Source organism: Chelonoidis abingdonii, chromosome 6 (genome assembly GCF_003597395.2).
Source record: "Chelonoidis abingdonii isolate Lonesome George chromosome 6, CheloAbing_2.0, whole genome shotgun sequence".
NCBI classification, from domain to species: Eukaryota; Metazoa; Chordata; order Testudines; family Testudinidae; genus Chelonoidis; species Chelonoidis abingdonii.
In genome coordinates this window covers 61,132,194-61,154,231 of record NC_133774.1, presented here as the reverse complement: position 1 = coordinate 61,154,231, position 22,038 = coordinate 61,132,194, and the positions used below count along the sequence as shown (strand labels likewise).

At 39.0% G+C, this 22,038-nt stretch overlaps 1 long non-coding RNA gene across 3 annotated transcripts in view; it reads left to right on the top strand.

Moving 5' to 3' along the window:
* The window catches only part of LOC142046982 (uncharacterized), a 66,413-nt gene extending 46,427 nt beyond the window's left edge, over positions 1-19,986 (top strand). The window contains exons 3-6 of one of the 3 annotated variants that reach the window (XR_012656103.1): positions 11,950-12,002; positions 13,858-13,982; positions 16,865-17,081; positions 18,022-19,986. This is a non-coding gene — a long non-coding RNA (uncharacterized LOC142046982). Of the gene's footprint in view, positions 1-11,949; positions 12,003-13,857; positions 13,983-16,864; positions 17,216-18,021 lie in introns of those variants that run through there. The other 2 variants (XR_012656104.1, XR_012656102.1) reach the window with 2 other exon arrangements.
* The last annotated feature ends 2,052 nt before the right edge of the window (positions 19,987-22,038 follow it).

The following is a 22,038-nucleotide window of genomic DNA, read 5'->3' as shown; positions in this document are numbered from 1 at the left end:
ACTAGATGGGACAGAACACCAGAAGGTGTGTGGGTTACATGTTCATATAGATTTCCTAATTATTTCTGTTCATTTTTATAGCTCCTCCTTTCCCCTTCTTAGTATATAATCTGAGTCTAAGTGACTCCACAGTGTCCTTCAGAAATAGGCTTTTGATACTGCACCAGAACACAGAACTGAATTTGCAGCTGTGCCTGTGCTCTATTTGTGCAAATGCAAAAATTGTGAGTGCACATATATGCATCTATATGTTATAGGTGCAACTCAAATGCACATTTTTGAAAATGCTCCTACCTGCATGTATGCCGTGTTAGAAAGGTTGAAGTTCATGCACAGGTATTTGTATCCATAAAATGTGAGTCCATGTATGTGTAATAACAATTTTGTATATGGACAATTGGAGATAGCAGGTAGAAAACTTATCCCATGGTGCCATATTTTGTGTAGTTAGGTACTTTCCATGATATTTCTTGTGAGCAAGCAAAGTCCTTGTAACATAATCCATCTACTTAGATTCTGTGGCAACACCTGTCATTGTAGTACCTAAGTGTTTCCGCAGAGACAATAGTGAAAATCCTCAAGAGATAGTAATGGCACTACATTTATGCTAACACCTGAGAAGCCTTTACAGGCTGCATATAACAGCTTGATGCTGTATTCCTTAAAGCCCCTGGAAATCCTTTTGAAGAATTTTGGGCATGCTAGGAAAGCTGGATTGGGCCATAAATCAGTATCAGCTCGTAACAATACTTTTTAGTATCTTTGGAGTTACTAGGATCTTATCAGACATCAATATACTTTAAAAAGAAGGTACAGAGCCACTTTATACAACATATACATAAATTTTGGGGGGAATCTTGTGTCTTACATTAACCCTTTCTCACTCTAAGAAGATACTATGCTGCAGTGGAAGAATCCACAAAAAGTCAAGCCACCAAAGGTGAAACCCTGGTCCTGTTAAAGTCAATGGCAAAACTCCTTTTAACTTGAACAGGGCCAGGATTTCACCCCCAATGTGCAAAACGAATTTACCTCAGGAGGAATTTGTTAATTTGGTTTTGGTGTCCTTTGTGCAAGGCAGCAAAGGTCATGAATGTCTCAAATCAATATGGTCACAAAAGGCATAAGAGGTAAGTGCTCAAGTTACTGCATTTGCTATACAAGCAAGGTTAGTGTGGACTAGAAAGTCTATCACATTACAAAAAGACTAATCAATCATTCGAACAGGCAGTGCTAGGAAATTTAGGGTAAAATGCTCATCTCTGATCCGTATTGCGGATCATTTGCCTTTCTGCATTCATTCTACATGTAAAATCCTTAATAACATTAACAAGCCTGGTGGAAAAAGCAAATGCCAAGGTGACCCTAATGAGGAAGTGACTTTCTAATTTATAGCTTTGAAAAAATTAGGTACATTCTTGATTGAATTATATTATTCTTTTAAGTTAAATTACCATTACATCTTTTGGGTGAGGGTACCAAGCAGTCTCATAGAGCAAACCATAAGGCAGCACCAGAAAAATATAATAAAAAGATATTTAAAACAGTAACCCTGATAAAAAATGTGATTGTATATGAAGCCTTCTGGAAAATGCTGTGCATCCCCAGCTTTCTTGCAGGAGGCATTCAGCATCTTGCAGCAGGAGCTCAGCACCATGCAGGATTGAGTCCCTAAAGAGAGATTCTATCATGATTGATCTTTCTGTGAACTAGACTCCAACATGGCACTGAGAACCTAGAGAAACAACTTCAGTAATTCAGAACCATTCACTTCCCCCCTTAGTCTTGTATTTCCTTTTTCTAAAGAGTTTTTTCTATTTTGCAACTATTGCATTTGGGGTCAGAGGACAATGGTACAGTTCTGGAAGGAGAATTATTTTTACTATATCCTTAAAATAACTCTTCTGCTATGGTAAACATAGGAAGGCTACAAAGATGCACAAACATCTGAATGATCACACATCTTATTCTTATTATACAGCCATCTCATTCAGTCACAGAAACAATTAAAATTCCTCAGAATCATGAGAGTAAGCGCCACACCATTCATGTTTGACTAGCCAGATGTGATGGCAAATTCCAGTACTATTTGACACAGCAGTGACTGTCCATTTCCTGCTGGTTATCTCTCTCTCTTCCTCTTCCGGTTGTGAAAAGAAACACAGAGGAGATTCAAAGGAACTCACTGTAATAACAATTCTACAGTCATCTTCTAGAGTTAAAACTGAAACCTTCCTGCTCCCATCTTCTTCATCTCATGTGGTATAATTCCAGAACCTTTATTTCATGGTGTTTTCCAGTGCCCCTTACTTTTTCTCCTTTTAACACCATCCCTGTTCAGGACAAACTTTGACTATTTGACAATTCAGTGTATTTAAAATAGCATACAAATAAAATAGCAGAAGGTACAGAATTCAGGACAACACAGTGCTGGTAAATTAAAAATGCTGATTTTTGTTTGTTCCTGGATATTTTCTTAACCCAGTATAATTCAGACTGTACTAATTGAAGCACTGGTACCTATGTTTGTTTATGGGTTCTTTATCTAGAAGACCTTCATTTATTTAATAATAACTCCCCTAGCCACCTGTGACTGCTTCTTCAGGACCTTTTAAAATATTTTGCATTTACCCCTGCTTGCAGGGCAGGAGATTCTTTAAAACTGGAGATGTTTTCTGTGTAGCATTCACATCTCATGAATCACAGGTGAAAGTAATTTTTTTTTTTTGGCGTGTGTGCTACATACGTTTGTGCATGATTCAAATATATAAGTAATGCTTTGCAATAGATCTTTTTCTTTTCTTAATCACACACAAATGTGTGCACGCAAAGTAGTAGAAAAAGAAGTTTCCAGAAGTGTGGTAATTCCAGATCTTCTTCTTGTCATTTGTACAGTATGAACAGATGTATAGAGGAAGCTATAGCATAAACAGAGAAAAGGCTCAATTTTCTATCCAGTTTAATTTGCCAGAGCATGATCTTTTGCTCATGTGCTGAAAACAGGAACATGTCTTCACTCACAACCTGCAAACCAGTTAACTGAAAGATTGGCAGCTGGTTGAATAGAATGCACACCTTACACTTAGTTCCAGGCAGGCAGTGTTTTAATCACAGTCATGGTGATGAAAGGGTGGGAGGGCTCACCTTTCACACACAAACCCAACATAATGTCTCAGCTGCAATGCAAACCATTTCCTGCTTCAGCATTCCTGACACACACACTGCGCACAGCATACTTTAAAATATAACCAGCCTGCATTTCCCTATGTCATTTTACATCACTGATCCTTAAAACACAGCCTTTTAAAATTCTCCCTCTAATCATGGGGGCATCTTGGAAGACTTTTTGTCCCAGTGAATTGTAAGAATTCCATTGAATACATTTACTGGAAAAAAAAAAGAAGAAAATGAACTGAAATGAATTTTAAACAGCCCACTTATTCAATTAATGCTATATTTCAAAGTCAGGCTCCTACATTTCAGACAATGGTATAAGACATGTTACAATGTAATTTTTCCTTTTAGAGATTTATTCTCAGAAAATTGACACCATTTATTACATGAATGCACAAACGAGATATAATCTCTCTCTCTATATATACACATATGTTTTAGGCTGAAGTACATTTTGCTTTTTGAGCAAGTATGTGAGAACTCTGCATAAATGGTGCCATTTTCTATTAATCAGACTCTGCATTTGAGTATGGATATATACATTCCACACAAAACACTATAGGCCAGATGGCAAATCCTTTATTCTCATTCATGAGAGGGTACTCACACCAGTAGTCCCACTGATTTCAGCACCAGTGAGAATAAGGTCCTATGTTAAGAGAACACTAAGGCCCAGTCTTGCAATCTGACTGGTGCAGCTGTGAATGGGCACAGACATCCAACTGACTTCAGTGGGACACAGGGTTGGTACTCCTGCATGGATCGTGTTGCAAGGCCATAGTTGCAAGGTTAAGCAACAAAAGTAGTACACCTCTACCCCAATATAACACTGTCCTTGGGAGCCAAAAAATCTTACCGTGTTATAGGTGAAACTGAGTTATATTGAACTTGCTTTGATCTGCCGGAGCACGCAGCACTGTCCCCCCACCCCGGAGCACTGCTTTCCTGTGTTATATCTCAATTCATGTTATAATGGGTCGCGTTATATCAGGGTAGAGGTGTAAGTGACAAGCTTAAAGTTAAGTGTACAACCTTAAATCTGCCTTCCTTGGGGTATATTAGTTTTTAGTTACATGGCCATGTAGTATTCTTCAATTTAATAATGCTGTATCCTGTGTGCAGTATTTCTGTAGCCTGCTTGTCTCAAATATCTATAAGGCAATGGGCAATACTCAGATATCCACCCCAAACACATTGCCAAAAACTCATCCATTTCATTCTCACCCATAACAACATTACATTTAACAGCAAACACTGTGTCCAAGCCATGAGTACTAGGATGGCTCCCCCATATGCCAACCTCTTCATGGGCACGGCCGTCTCCAGGCACCAGCTTAGCAAGCAGGTGCTTGGGGCAGCCACTCTGGAGAGGGGTGGCACATCCAGGTATTTGGCAGCAATTCGGCGAAGGGTCCCTCACTCCCGCTTGGAGCGAAGGACCTCCCGCCGAATTGCCACCGATCAGGATCGCAATCGCGGCTTTGTTTTGTTTTGTTTTGTTTTTTTGGCTGCTTGGGGCGGCAAAACCCCTGGAGCCAGCCCTGTTCATGGGTCACTAAGAGGAAGAATTTATGGAAAAATGCACCACAAAACCAATGATACATCTGGGATTCATCAATGATATTTTCATGCTCTAGACAGACAACTTAAATTCCCTCATAGATTTCCACCACAACTTCAACAACCACCAGTCATCCATCAAATTGTCTTTAGAACATTCCCGCAGCAGCATCAGTGTTCTTGGACACCACTATCAGCTTCAGCAATGGAACCCTACAGATAACTATATGCAAAAAACACGCAGATAACCACACTTACCTCCACAGAGCCAGTAACCATGCCAGACACGCCAAGAAATCAGTTATCTACAGCCAGGCAATCAGATACCACAGAATACTCTGAGGAGAAAGTCTGGATACACACCTTAAGACACTTAAAACTGCCTTCAGCAGACATGGACAGTCCTCCAGAGAAATAGATCACATAATGGAAAATGCCATCCAAATACTCAGAGAGATCTTGCCTCAATACAGAAAAAAACAAAAACAAGCACAAAACCCACAAACACCCAAGCCCCGCATCCCTCCCACTGAACGAACAGCCCATGTGTCACCTACCACAGGAACCCATATGGAAGGTCAGCAAACAACATACTTAATGGAGCCATGTCCTGAAAGAAACTTTCCCACCCCTCCTTCTGGCCTTCAAACAGTCCAACAGCTTTCCAAACTTATCATTAGAAACGAACTCCCCACAGACCACAATTCAAAGTGGCACCAGATCCTGCCGTGACAAGAGATGCAAAACCTGCAGACATATTTCCACTGCTATGATGATCAATACCCCAACAACACACCTTTCATGATCCATGGGTCCTACACATGCCAATCACAACATGGGGTGTACTTCATCCAGTTTATCAAATGCCTCCAAAACAATAACTATGTGGGTGAAACTAGACAATCACTCTGCTTTCGAATGAGCTAACACAGACAAACAATAGAAGACAAAGACACCCTATCACCCATGGGCAAACACTGTTCACAAATTGCAAATCACTCCAAATCAGATTTCTCAGGCCACATCCTCAAAGGAAACGTGCACAACACCTTCAAAAGATAAATATGGGAAAATTAAATTCATAACTCTGCTAGACAACAAAAATGCTGGGCTCAGAGACATTGTTTTATGCCTCATTACAACAGTATGTAACCTACTAACCCTTCTTTGTCCTGTGACTGCAGAAGTGTTAATTGCTCACCTCCCATTAACTAGTCTCCTGCAACATGTTTGAACACCTCATTCTTAACAAAAAGAACAGGAGTACTTGTGGCACCTTAGAGACTAACAAATTTATTTGAGCATAAGCTTTCGTGGGCTACAGCCCACTTCATCCGATGCCTTCTTAACAGTCCCACTTTGTATTTACCTGTGATACTCATTACTTTTTCCAGATGTGAAAAAGACCTATGTGCAGCTTGAATCTTCCACTAACAGAAGTTGGTCCATTAAAAGATATTATCTCACCCACCTTGTCTCTCTAATGTAATATCACACAGTATTTTTCCTATTGTCTTAAGTGTATACAGTAGTTGTACTTTAGAGACATTACTGGTTGCAGCAGTATTCACTATACATGAAATGGGGAATACATGAGAATCAATAATGCCTGTAGAAATGGAATGAACTTTTTAAGTGCACCCATTCTGTGTGGGAATCTTCCTTTGCATTCCTGTATACATTGTCAATACATTTTTACTGAAGTGTATGTCAAAAATTTTGAACTCGGTTGTCTAAAGTTAAGCACATTAAGAGTAGCCATTTTCAGAAGTGCTGAGCATCCACAATTACAGTTGATTTCATTAGGATTTGTGGGAGCTCAACACCCCTGAAAATCTAGTCACTTATTTAGGTGCCTACATTTAGATGTAAAAGTTAGACAGCAATAGTTGAAATTTTAGACACCAATATTTGAAAAATTTGGCCTTAGACATTGGATGATTTGTTCCCTTCTTTCCAAGTTATGTGTTTCTAATAATCTGGGGCCTGATCAGTGCTTAATTTGTGTCAGGACTTGCCAGTTCTTGGCAGTTCATAGCTCCAGCACCTCTGGGCTTGCTGCATCAGTTAAGAAAGTGAAAAAAAAAAATTTGCTTGAGCCCTGGCACCTCTTTCATTACAAATTAAGCACTGGCCTGATCCATGCCTTACTGAAATCAAATGAAAAGATACCCTTAGGCCTGGTCTACACAACGGGGTTAGGTTGAATTTAGCTGCATTAAGTCGATTTAAAAATGACTGCATCCACACAATCAACCCCGTTCCGTCAACCTAAGGGCTCTTAAAATCTACTTCTGTACTCCTCCCCGGCAAGGGGAGTAGCACTAAAATCAACCTTGCTGGGTTGAATTTGGAGTAGTGCGGATGCAAATCGACGATATTGGCCTCCGGGAGCTATCCCAGAGTGCTCCATTGTGACTGCTCTGGACAGCACTTTGAACTCCGAATCACTAGCCAGGTACACAGGAAAAGCCTTGGGAACTTTTGAATTTCATTTCCTGTTTGGTCAGTGTGCCGAACTCAACAGCACAGGTGTCCATGCAGTCCCCCCAGAATCGTAGAGCGGAGAATGTTTCTAAGCTCCTCCATCCCTGAGGTTATCACAGCTTAGAAGGCGAAAAAACCCACACTTGTGATGACATTTTCCGAGTTCATCCATTTCTCCCACACTGATAGGGCACAGCTTAATGCATGGAGGCATTCAGTGGCAAAGGCCAGGAAAGAATTAAGCGAGCATGAAGAGCGGAGGCAGGACACAATGCTGAGGCTAATGGGGGAGCAAATGGACGTGATGAAGCGTCTGCTGGAGCTGCAGGAAAGCCAACAAGAGCATAGACTCCCACTGCATCCACTGTATAACCGCATGCCTCCTCCCCAAGTTCCATATCTGCCTCACCCAGATGCCCAAGAATGCAGGGGTGGGGGAGGCTCCGAGCACCCAGCCACTCTACTCCAGAAATGGCCCAAGCAACAGAAGGCTGTCATTCAAACAGTTTGATCTGTAGTATGGCTGTCCCTTACTCTCACAGATATTATGGCGCACACAGCGAGCAGTAATAACAAAGGGAATGTTGGTTGCGGTGAGGTCTGATCAACAGTGCCAGCGAGCTTTTAAACATCCAAAGGCACATTCTACCACCATTCTGCACTAGCTCAGCCTATAGTTGAACTTCTCCTTACTACTGTCCAGGCTTCATGAATGGATCCCCCGAGCAGGAGAGCAGAGTTGCAGCAGAACTGGTAGACAAGGATGGTTAGCAGTCCTACTGCACCATCGCTAGGGAGCAGGACAGCAGAGTTGCAGGGGAAGTAGTGGAGCCGTTCACCATTCCCTGGAGGTTGCTAGAAGCTGGGCAGGGAAGACGTTCCCAGAACCCCTGGCCCAAACTACATGTCCAACGAGGATGGGTACCAGTCCTACTGCACCATCTGTTGCAAAGGCAAGGAGCTGCTGCTGTGTAGCAACGCCAGCTGCTGCAGGTGCTTCTGTGTCAAATGCTTAGAGATCCGGGTAGGGCAAGGCAAAAGAGCCAAGGCAAAAGAGCAAGAGCCCTGGAGCTGTTACATGTGTTAACCACAGAAGTGTTATGGGGTGTTACAGAACCGATCGGACTGGAATGTACAGCTACAAGACTTCTTCACCAGCGACAAAGGACAGGATTATGATGCATCTAAAATCTAAAAAGGCCTGCACATTTCCCAGAGTCACTACCCTTGGTAACAGAACATCAATGATTGCATTGGCTACTTGGATCACAGCAGCCCCCACAGTAGACTTGCCCACAACAGCAGCAGTGATGGTGAGCTGAGCGGGCTCCATGCTTGCCGTGGTATGGCGTCTACATGGGTAACCCAGGAAAAAAGGTGCAAAACGATTTTCTGATGTTGCTTTCATGGCAGGAGGGGCGACTGACATGTACCCAAAACCACCCATGACAATGTTTTTGCCCCATTGGGCATGGGATCTTAACCCGGAATTCCAATGGGCAGTGGAGACTGTGGGAACTGTGAGATAGCTATCCACAGTGCAACGCTCCAAAAGTTGATGCTAGCCATGGTAGTGAGCAGGGCCGGTGCTTCCATTTAGGCGACTGCGGGGCACCAGGATTTGCGGGGGTGGCATTTTGCTGCCCTTGGCAGTAATTTGGCGGAGGGGGGTCCTTCCACGCTCCGGGTCTTTGGCGGCAATTTGGCGGCGGCTCATTCACTTGCTCTGGGACCCGCTGCTGAAGTGCCCAGAAGACCGGGAGCGTGGAAGGCCCCCCGCCCCCCGCCGCTGAATTGCCACCGACCGGGAGCACGGAAGGATCCCCACCTAGGGCGCCAAAAACCCTGGTGCCGCTCCTGGTAGTGAGGACACACTCCGCTGACTTAATGGGCTTATGTGGACATATGCAATCGACTGTATACAATCCATTTCTAAATATCGACTTCTATAAAATCGACATAATTTTGTAGTGTCGACATACCCTTAGACTGCTTTGGGGATTGGATTGAGCCCTAAATCAGCAGTCATATGGTCTATGTGTTTCTTTTCAACCAGCGGTACAGCCTTCCTTAGATATAATTCAAGGATAAAAAAGCTGACTAAGGCTATGGCTACACTACAGAGTTTATTCTGATGCAGCTGTGGCACCATAGCAGTGCTAGTCAGATAATCTAAGCTGATGGGAGAGAGCTTTCCCATCAATTTAATAACTTCAGTCCCTGTGAGTGGAAGTAGCTATATTGGTGGGAGAAACTCTCCTGCTGACAAAGTGCTGTCCACACTGGTGCTTAGGTTGGTGTAACTTACGTTACTTGGGCGTGGCTTATTCATACTCCAGAGTAATATATTTATACTGACTTAAGCTGTAGTGTGTACATAGTCTAAAAAGCTAATTTAGCTGCATAAGCATGCACAGCAGAACAGTAATTAGGTGCAGCTCAGTAGATCAGGCATTTAACTATGAAGCTAAGTTACCTACAAACTTTAGGTAGCTTATACATGTTAATGTCTTTTCACTGTTACTATATCTTTTTATACTATCTGTGGTATGAAGTATAAGCACTGTTTAATGTGTACTTTTCTTATAAGTTTCAGGGGCACAGGGTAATACACAGAACTGCAAGATACTTTACAGGTGCATCAAAGGCCTTAATCCTAAAATTTACAACAAGCAAAAGGATTGTTATGCCTATTCATAGCCCTATTGCCTTCGGCAGGGCTCCATGCTGGTACCAAAGCTGGGCACTGTAATTTGCAGGGTTGGGGCTTAGACTGATAAAACTATATGATATATTGAAATAGTATGTGCTCCTGTAATTAAAGAGTCTATTATAAAACAGAAGCCAAAAAGGGTCTGAGTTAAAGCTGCATATGCAACCTTAACTTTTTAATTTCTGATGTTTAAAAATGTAAACATACAATCTCATAGGCTCATTAACAGTCTTTTGTATGAAGTATTTCTTTTTACATGGAAAAGAGAAACAAGTAAAAGACATGTACACTCCAAGGCTTGAAAGCTCTGTAGCTTTGATAACAAGTTGGCAGTAGGTCATGTACATTCTGTAATTCAGAACCAATTCTTTAGCCATTACTGGAATGATCGGTCTCCTAAAACTAGGAGGACCCATAGGAAAAACGCTCTTTCCTTGTGAATCTGAGTAGCTGTAGAACTCCTGAAGTTCACCATACCAGATCTTCCTCTTTCTCATCTTACAAAGAGTGAAGAAGCCATCCTAACCTCTTTGCATAGTATAATTTCATGTGGACTAATCAAGAGAACCTCCAAATTCTTTGCCTCACTCAGGGTACACCTTCAGTACACTTTTCACTAGGCAGCTATGTTAGTGGCATACAGCCAGCTCCGCTTTCCTTAGCATGCACTTTGTGAGCTGAACAGAACATTCTGCCCAAAACCCATATATATATATATATATATATATACACACAGCATTCAATTGTCAAAATTCCTGAAAAGTCAGTAATATCTGAATCAAATTTCACCAGAACACATGAGACAATTCTCTCGGGAGGCTATTTCCATGCCAAATTTCAACTTCCGACATCTAGTAATTTTGGTTGTAGTACTATTAATAAAAGTTTCAATTTTTTTTTATTATTGGAAGGGAGGTGGGAGAGGAGGAAAGGATTATTCTCCCTCTAATAAAAAATAGCAAACACTGTTCTTGTTCAAACTCAAAACAGCAACCAACCAATAACCACCGCCACAACACTCTCTCTCTCTCTCTCTTTTTTGGCCAGAGAACAGAGACCAAGCTTGGAAAAGTTTAGCCCAAGATGTTAACGTTTCAGGAAGGTCTGAGCTATTGAATACAAGAGGTTAGAATGGAAATGTTACATAACTATAGCTATTTCTTCTGTTGCCCAACAATACCCAACGATATGAGATTGACATAGAAATACAAAGATTAGTCAGTGTAAAAGTACTTTTACTTCCTTTTCTGTGATAAGGGAAGGACTTTAATGAAATAATAATTCTATTTAATAATTAAAAAAACCACCACTCACCCAGGAATGTACAAAATAAACAAACAGTGGTTATAATCAGGTGATCTGAGATGTAAAGTAAATATATTCAGTTCACAACAGTTGAAGAGACATGGGGCATGGCGTATAAATTAAAGGTGCCTGGAGTTAAATAATATCTTGTTGGGTTTGCCCACTAGCATAAGAACAACCCATACTACTTTGTTTGTCAGTTCATAAACATATTTTCAACATTTGTTTATCTGTTCTGTTTTAAGCAGTGAAAACAATGTTTCTGTAATGTATATATTAATAGAGGATGCATTGTTATTTCACAGCATTCAAGCCCAGGAGAATGTGACTATGTACAGTTAGTGGTATGGGGGAAAGGAGGGAGGGAAAAGCTGAATAGATACTCGACCAGAAACAGGACTTACTAGGAGGGGGTCTTGCATAGACCTGGGCATACTATGTCCCACATGCTGATTTTTTGAACAGACCTGTTGCCAAGATAAATTTTCCTTGGACTCTAGAATTTATAGGATGTGCTTGGCTTTCTTCAAGAATACAGCAGTTTCTTCCCCACACAAACAACTCTGCTCTAACTGGGCAGAACACACAGAAAGAATGCTTCACTTATTATTTATATAAAGACAAAGATAGCTGCAATCTGGAAGTTTCATAGGATCTGGAAGTTGTGGTTTTTTTCCTTTTGGTCTCACTTTATTTTTAATAACTTTCAGGGCTGCCTTGTCAGAATACACTGAACAACAACTGGCTATTCACGCATAGAAAGGTAATTTAAAATTTTATTACTTTCCCCAATACTCAGATCTTTAATCATATAGTTATATATTGCTTCAAGATTTTACAACTGTTGGTATAACAGTAAGTTAATGATATAAAGCCCAATCCTGCAAATCTTACATATGTGAACAGCCCTTACTCATTCAAATAGTCCCATTGATTTTATAGGATTATTTGCATGAGTAAGGACTACGCAAGTCAAAAAAAAAGGTTAATTTTTTACATGAGGAGAATAGGATTTCATAAGTAGGGAATGTGTTATCCTGGCTCCAATCCTGCAAACATGCACACAATAGTTTTATTGAAGTTAGTCTGGCTACTTCTGTACTTCTAATGAAACATGTTCATAAGTGCTTGCAGAATCAGAGCTTCAGTCACTTTGTTTCATAAATGATTCCCCCCTTTTAAAAAATATGAAATAATCTGGCCAAATGTAGGAGGGAGAAAAGACATTTTCCAAGATTAGCAGTGAAGATTTAGTCTCACACACAAAAAAATTACATTTATACAGTTCCTTTTATTCCAAAGAATCCCAGAGCATTCTAAAAATTATACACTGAGGATGTAGATGTGGTTATGCGTATTCCCATTTCTCGCTGCTGCCACTTGGGAAAAAAAGGTGGGTTGGACAGAAATAATGATAATAAAAGAACTAGAAAAAGGTGTGAGGGGATCATTGCAAAGTTTTTGCATATTTACCATCATTTTCCTCTTCACCTAATGGGAGCATTAAATGTAGTCAACTTTGAGCTGAAGCGTGGCACATGGGAACACAACACATATGTTTAGGACAAGAAGTGAAGAATAACAGATCCAATTGAATCAACAAGATGTATTTTAGGTAGGCAGAAGGTAACAGGCCAGATCCTGCAAACGCTTATGCACATTCTTGAATAGTCCCACTTCAAATTAAGTCTGTAGATAAATGTCACCAGGACTAGGGCCTCTATTTGGACTTTGATATTAGTATTTCTCTTGTGAGAAGTACCATGTAATTTTTAATGGGCACAAGCAGTCTGGAGTTGGACCTGTGTCTCATCCCAGAGATTTTATTGATTGATTGAGATTTATAGATGTGTTTAATGCACAAACTGTGAGTCAATAATGTAATACAGTTGCAAAAAAAAAAAGAGAGAGAGAGATACATAATTCTGGGCTGTATTAGCAGGAATGTTGTGAAGAAGACATGAGATATAATCCTTCCACTCTGCTTAACACTGATAAGGCCTCAACTGGAATACTGTGTCCAGTTCTGGGCACCACACTTTAGGAAAGCTGTGGACAAAGTGGAGAAAGTCCAGAGGAGAGCAACACAAATGATTAAAGGTCTAGAAAACATGATTTATGAGTGAAGATTGAAATAAAGTTGGGTTTGTTTAGTCTGGAGAAGAGAAGACTGAGGGGAAACATGATAACAGTCTTCAATTACGTAAATGGTTGTTATAAAGAGGAGGGTGATAATTTTTTTCCCTTATCCACTGAGAACAGGACAAGAAGTAATGGTCTTAATTGCAGGCAAGGGAGATTTAGTTTAGAGATTAGGAAAACTACCTAACTAGAAGGGTAGTTAAGTACTAGAACAAATTACCTAGGGAGGTTGTGGAATATCCTTCAGTGGAGTTTAAGTACAGGTTAGACAAACACCTGTCAGGGATGGGCTAGGTAATACTTAGTCCTGCCTCAGTACAGGGGACTGGACTAGATGATCTACTGAGGTCCTTTTCAGTTCTACATTTCTATGATCCTATGATTACTCTAACCATGCTGGGATCATGGCTAGAAAAGAACACAGAGGGGAAAATGATATAAGTATTGGTTCACTAACACAACTTCATGCCATGTAGGTGTTCCATAAGTGTCCCATCAATGTACTGGCTCTGTGCTGGAATGTGAGATTTGATGGGCTCAAATACAGAGAAATTTTGTTTCAAGGAATCAAGTGTCTTGTGCAAAGCTTTCAAAATGTAAGGTAAGAGTGTTCTATCTTTGAATTTCCTGAGTTTATGTTGTAATTTTATTATTAGATTAGCAATAGGACCTGGCTGTGCCACTGTTTGGTTGAATAATATTTAATCACAGAAGCAATCCCACTGAACTCCTTGGAAGAGTGGCACAATAAACTCAGGCCCAGATCTTCAAAGTATTTAGGCACCTAACTCCTATTGATTTCAATGAATTGGGTACCTCAAGCCTTTGAGGATCTAGGCATTAGTAATTAAATTTCCTTTATTTTAACTTGGAGGAATACTCAATTTCCTTCCCCTTTAACCTTCCCGTTAGAATCCTCAATGAACTACCCCAGCGATCTAGGTAAGAAGAGTTGGATAAGAACATCTCTGAAGTTCATTCATTCAACTCATAACTGGCCAGAAACTGTGGAGTTTGGGCCAACCCAACCACAAAGGCTAGGTGTATTGACAAGATAGAACTTCTAGTCTCTGCTGGCCTGAGAAGCAAGATGCCAAGTCTTGTGCATAGCAGTGAGTGGCACACAGATGCTGGGCGAGCCCAAGTTTGCAACTTTAATATTCATAAAGTGGAGATGTTCTAGCTGATGATTTGATCATATTAGATATTTTGGAACAAACTTTTAAAATTTTCATACACAGATCAAGTAACTACATCTAATTGATCTTTATTTGTAGACAAAAATTACAAGTTTTGCCCATTGCATTTTGTAGAAAAAAGTTTAGAGACCAGTTTTGAAAATTTTGCCCTGTGCTAGGACTGGGTGAATAATATGCAACTTGGTAATTTCTGTTTATTTCAATTGTATGAAATATTTAAAACTTTAATTGTTACTTGCTTAGATTTAGATTTAATCAACAGATTGTAAGGAACAAATCTCTCAAAGAGCACTTTGAAGAGTTTCTGAAGCTATTTCACAAAATCAAAATTTCTGCCATTTAATTTGTTTTCAGAATACCATACCTTACTGCACATGATTTACCAGATGTTTCAAGTTACATCTGAGTTATAAATAACTTTTTAAAAAGCCACAGCCAACTCAAGTTTTGGGTGAAATATGGCTAGATAGTAGTTCCTTATACGGTAAATTTAACAGAGTAAATGTTCATGGTTGAATTATAATTTTCTGAAGATCAGAGATGTATAACAGAACTAAGATTATATCCTTAACAGTGTATATGAGAGAGTTGTTAAGCAGTATCTAGGCATCTTTTAACATCACCCCCCATTAATTCTCCAAAAGTATTTAATTTCTTCCCAGTAACAAAAATATTTTCAACATCATGGTCCACTTGAGCAAATGTTAATCTTTCCCATAGTTCAGCATATTTTGTAGATACTCCGGACATCACTACTGGTGTCTGAGATTATTAATATTGCTTTTCCAATCAGTAAAGTTAGTAGCAATAAAACCTTGGCATTGGTAGGAATAAAGCCAAATGTACATTTCAATAATTAATTTTGTGGCTATTAACAGCTACATTGTATTCCCACTGACAATGACAGAGAAGCCCTAGCCTACCCAGCAATCGCACTTTCCTCTTGTGTATATATATATATATATATATATATATATATATATAATGAAAAGCATTCCCACCTGAGAACTCCACCATGGATTAACTTGTGAAACTGAGAAAGATGTGTTCTGTTGTATATTTCTCAAATCAAGCCCTTGCCTTTACTTGGGCCAAATGATGAAAAACACAATCCAAATTCTTTTCTCCCCAGCAGTATTTAATTACCTCTAAGGCCTGTAGTAAAAGCTTTGGCTCATTGACTAATTGAGAACACTTGCCCTAGTTTGCAAATAGTAAGAATATTCCCCTTTTAAATATGTCCTATACTCTTCCATGGAAAGGTGGATTTACCCATAATCAGACAAGATCTTAGGAACTGCACAAATGAAAGTATATGCAGGTTATCTTCTTGCTTTACGGGATATTCACCCATCTGTGTTCTTGTGGAGTAATAATGAGATACCATAACCAAACAGTAGAAGATGCATGTCAGATGGTTCTCCAATAACATTAGGGGAGAAAAAAGCAACTGATGTATGGGATATTGAAGGCAGATTAAGTTGTTAATGTATATTAGTATATTCTTAATTTCCTTTTAATTGAAAAAGACATATTGACTTTAATTAGAACCATTTCACAGGAACTGTCAATTAGCACATGTCAAAGTAGTTAATTCAGAACAGAATTGTTTTAATTAGGGTCTGCTTTCCTTTAACTGTGGGGCCAATGAAATCAGTCTTTCCTTATCAAGGTTTTAAATGTCTCTAAGACATACAATACAAGTGTAGTCTCTTATCTATTATTAGAAGCCCATATGGATAACATTAAAATGATGATGCTTGCATTGTTCATGCAGCACAAAAAACAGTTTCCTTTATTACAGTTTGGAAAAAAAGATGGCTTTGAACAAAGACCATTTTAAATACACAGATTTATCCTACTTTTAAGAGACTACAAAATTTATGACATACATGTTCACATGTAAAGTATTATTTAATATGTCTGCTCAAATAAATGGGCCTAGTCAAACATTTCGTGTGTTCTATCAGCCAAAGACAAATAAAACATTGTCAAAGCATGCAGTAATATTTTCCCCTTAAATGAACTATAATCAAAAAGAGAAAACAGTCTCAGTGATTATTTTGGACAATATAAAACCAGCATTGTTAACTTTCATTACATGCAAAGATGTAACACTGATTGCTAATACAGTGGCTGAAAACACTAGTGAGCTAATGTGATCTCAGTAATCAGACAATCTGAGTCTTGATTTTCACAGTATAGTTTCTAAATATGTTTGAGGTGACTGATGTACATTGATTCATAGCTGACACAAGTAAGGCCGTCCATTTTTGTCTACCAGCAGGTGCTGTGAACTGTAGTATTGGTATACTATCAAGTAAAAGAACAGCAGAGGAAAAGATATCAAAAATGTAAAAAGAATTAATGTGAAATCTAGACTTAGTTTTATTATATGAGGGTTAGCCACTGTTTTACTGACCTACATCAATTGAGGATTACAGAGATTAGTGAAAGGAATACTTAATAGCTGAACTGTGGATTCCAAAGAGGATTATCTGGTAAGATATTTTATATATCCTGATGCTTTATTGAACTTATTAAGGGCCTGATTAACTCAACAATAACAGTAACATCATTTTCCAAAATGGAATGTGATATGAGTATACTAAAATTAAAAGTGTACCAGAAATATACTTCACAGGATACTTAATATACAGTTAATCAAACTGTATTTTTGTACCAGAACTATTTTGGTATATGAACTGTAATACAAATTGCAGGAAGCCTTGTGATAAAAACCCTTAGGTAAGATTTTTACAAATCCTGGAGAAGTGGGTGAACTTTCACTTGACAATCTCTTGAATTGAATAACTGGAATTCTGCTGAAGCCTGGGTTTTCTGGAGATCACTACAAACATCAAAAAGAACCTCTTCAAACAGCATAGTTTACTGCTTGCCATTCTATAAGAGGTGTAGTTTGAGCACAACTTAACAATTGTATCATTACTTTTTATGTTACCTATTTACAATTATATGTTAGAATAAGACCCTTATATTCATTCATTAATCCTATTGTGGCCCATTTTAAATCTCTACTTATCAGTTTAAATACTTACCATAATTTAGAATTCTTTTTTAAGCAGATCTCAGGCACATTGGCACTGAAATGCATAATCCATCCTCTTTTATACCACAGCAGAAACAATGCTTTGGATTCTGAACATATAAATTTGCTTGCACTGTATTTTATATTTCAAAAATTAACAATAGCCCATGTTTTAATATCACTCTAACACCCGTTGTGGATATGAAGTTTTGGCATACTTACAATATAGCTATGCAGTGTAAAGCAATTGTCATTGCCATTAGCACATTCAGTTCATTATGACTATAGGAAACTATATTTTATAGTCTGGAAAAATTAGGCTTAAAAACTAATCAATCACCACAACACTCTTGAGAGGTAAGCAGTAACATATTCTTATCCCTATTTTACAGATGGGACCACTGAGAGAGTTAAAGAGAGAAACGATCTACCCAAGTCACAAGACAAGTCAATCCAGGAGTAGAACTCAAGAGCTTTTGGCTCTCAGCTCCATATGCATTACTTTGGATCATGCCGCCTTCCTGCCAATATACTAATAACAATTTACTGCACATCTCAATACAGTGCAGTAAGTTCTGTGTGCTTAAGCAGAATAATTCATTTTTTTCTCATTAATACTAAGTCTATTTGTTGCCCAGCAGGACTAATATTTATACATTCTAGATCTTGTGATGCAGTAGCAAGCTCTGATTTCAGTTCAATCTGACAGGTTCTGAGAGCAAAATGTCATTATAGAACTTCAAATGCACTTGCTCCATAGCAAGATCTTTACCATTATCTATATAATATCTTTCAACTCCTGTTGGCTTCTTGATCTTCTGTGGAAATCCCAACTCGTTGGCCAGTTTTGGTTTATGAAAAGTTGACCCTTAAGGCATAACTATTTTAAAAAAGATATGCCAAAATGTCACAAGATATAGTGATTTCACCCAGTTTGATATCCCTTCTGGAATATGCACTTAATAAAAATTGCATTTTTACTAAGTAATTGGCCATATGAATCATATGCTATTCATGTATTGTTCATGAATCAAACTAAAAGCCATTTAAAAATGACTAGCATCAGGGAAACTTAATAGCTTTTCAACAGATTATTTAAATGACTGTAGCTATGATTTCCAATAATTTTTATCCGAACAGCAAGGCTTTAGTAAACTGTGGCAGGACTCTCTCCGAAAAGAGTACCTTTCTGATTAAAACCTTTTGCTATTGGATTTAAGAAATTAAAGAAAAAAGGGGAATGTCTGAGTTATGTATGCATCTGTCAAATCCTGATCTTTATCGTGTAACAATTTGACCAATCACAGGTAAAAGAACGGGTGGTTTGGGAGGGATATATTTCACTTTATGAATCACAGCTAATAACATAGTTAAGTACTTTCTGAACAGGCACTTCCTGCAGACTGACCAACCTGTAGATTGTGTTCCTAGTAGTTCCTGGTGCAATAGTTTGGCATGCGTGATACATTTGGAGAGTGATTTGCCAGCATCCCAGCAACATATGCAACTTTAGCTAGAATTTCTTATCACAGATTAGCACCAGTTCGAATTCCTTGATTGGTTGATTGTCTATACTATAAAGCCAGATGTATTTCACAGCATCAGCTGTATTCACCTATTTCTTTTCTTGTTGTTGCAGCTTGCATCCTTGACCTGATTTTGCCAATGGCTACCTGGCCTCTCAACACATTGTTGCTTTTCAGGAATATTTTCTAATAATGAGAACTATAGTTAACATTTATATTTATACTGTACAATTATACTTAACTATTTAAAATTTCAAAAAGCTGCAAAACATTCATTAATATGCCAAATAAAATCACTATAGGGTAGACAAATAGGATCATTACCCTCGTGTTATAGATGAGGAAACTGAGGCTGAAAGATTAAATGTCTTGCTCAGTGTCACATGGCAAGTCTAGTGGCAGAAGGAGGGTTAAACTGAAAGTTACCCCTTCTGGGTGCATTCCTCGAGATTGAGTCTCTCATCTCTGTTTAATAGTGTAGACCATATCATAGTAGAGGGATTCCCTTGTGAACTCCTCTTTTCTCACTCAGGATCCCATGTGATCTCAACTACAGAAATTGTTTACAAAGAAAAATTAGGAAAGTGCCAGCCTGCTGTGACCAGCCAGCAACTCCCCGGTCACCAGCAAGTACTCTGAGGACAACCAGCAGTTCACTGATCACAGTCTGAGAATCACTACTTTAGCACTATATCTTGAGGTTTATTCCTCTAGGTCACATTGCCTCCTGGTACAGTATTGTTAACTAATCTTTTATTAAACAATTCTCCAAGCACAAATAAAGAATTTGGGTTGTTAACATATATAAGTTATATTAAAGAAGGTTTCACATCAGCAAAGTCATAAGATATGCTAACATGATAACATCTAATGAGGGAAATGTTGCATGCAGATGTCTGTTTGCCTATTATCCCATAAAATGACTGTATATTTTTATTTATATGAGTAACATCAGACACAAATGTGTTACCATAAATGCATTCATTTAGGAAAATGTATAAACACAATATGAAACTAATATATATGTAAAACTGTTTTAAAACCTGATATTTAATGTTTATATAACGAATAAAGATGAAAAAAAATATCCATAATTACAATTTTTTGTTACTCTTGATGAGACAAGAAATATAGGTTCTCAGCTGGCACATTATTTCTGATGTGGCAGTGAAGTGAAATTTGTGCCTAACGTCATGTATCTTTTACATGATGCAAAGGAGTATAATGTTATTTTTGTTGTGTTTAAAGGCTCTGTCTAGGCACATTGGCAACCAATTTCATTTCTACTGCAGTGCATGGATAGCAAAGTCACATATCCTTAAATTAATGCAAAGGGCATAAGAAAAGAAAAGAGAAAGTATAATTTTTGTTGTTGCTGTTGTCATTTGAAATTTCCATAGTGTCTGTGCACATTGGGCACCATTTCATTTTTATTGCACTGCACTGATAGCAATGTCACATATCATTAAGTTAACACCAAGTAAGTAAAAAAGAAAAACAGAATTTTTTGTTGCTACTACTGTTGTTTGAAATTTTCATATTCTGTGTACATAATTTTTGTGTAGAGGAAGAAGTACCAGAAATTTTAATATACAACATAAAAAGTTTGTTTATTTTGTACTGCTTCGTGGTACAGCGGCTAGGAATCCAGTGCTACCTATATATCCTATGCATGGGATAAGGATTTGGAAAACCAAGCCCCATATTAGGAAAATAAAAAAAATTGCATGCCCTGACTTGGCCATGTATTGTTCCTCTCCTGGCTAGTCCTGTGTACCCCGGGGGGCATGCCCCACACTTTGGGCAACACTGAGTTAATAAGTGGTTATATGATTATCCAATTCTGAACCCAGGTACAACTGCCAGTAAGGCAGCATTAGCCGCTAGGTTTTTCAGTACAGTGAATCCATTACCAATAACTGTCTCTGTATATGAGTGCAAAATTGGGTCCTTTATCTAATCTTTTAATCATTTATGTACTGTGTCTAACAATGGCTCTTCAGAATCGTACAAAATTTAAAACTCCTGACCTTGGCAGTACTCTGCAGTGGAGATGTAACCTAGTGTACATTTTAGATGAGTCACCTCTAGAAAGGTAGAATACCAGAAGCCCACCTCTTGTAAAAAAAACAACTGTACATTTATGCCTGTAAGAAATAGACACTAGGCCAGATTCTCTAGAGTATTCTGGGTCCTTTGTACTGCTTTTGTGGTGCAAAACCAGCTGGATCTGGACAGCTGAGAATTTGTCCAGCATGGGGATGGCCAGGGACCAGGACAGGGGTGATGGTGCATAGGGATTAGAGCATCGGTCAGTGGCTAGAAACCAGAGCCAAGGGTCAGAGTTGAAAAGTAATGAATCAGAGCCTAGGGTCAGAGCTAGGTTACCTGGAGTGGGGGTGGAAACAGTCAGGCACAGGAGCTAATACAGCCATGGGAAAATGCTTTGAGCAGCCACCAATGCTGCTCATCGTAAGAGGAGGTCTGCAGATTCCCTCAGACAATTGGGTGGTTGGCCAATTAGGTGGCTCAGTTGGGGCCCAACTGCATTTTTTAGACTGCCTAGGGGTTAAGCGAGCAGGTAAACAGGTTACTTGTGGGTCCTTATTCCTAATAGGGGATGCTATCAGCTGGTGCAGACCTGGCATACTCCCCTTCTGTGACATCCTCTCCCTTCTTGCATGTTGCGGGTAGGGTGTGTTGAGGGGGCTGGTAGATCATGTTGTGCCTTGGCAATCCCCAGCTGGTATATGTTCCCTTGGAGACCAGTGCTAACTGGGGTAGGTTAGAGAAGCCCTCAGCAAGAATCTGGTCTGAGAGCCAGGAGGCCATATCTGCTCTGACCTTTGGTGCAGCAGAGGATCTGGGCCATTGTATATTAAC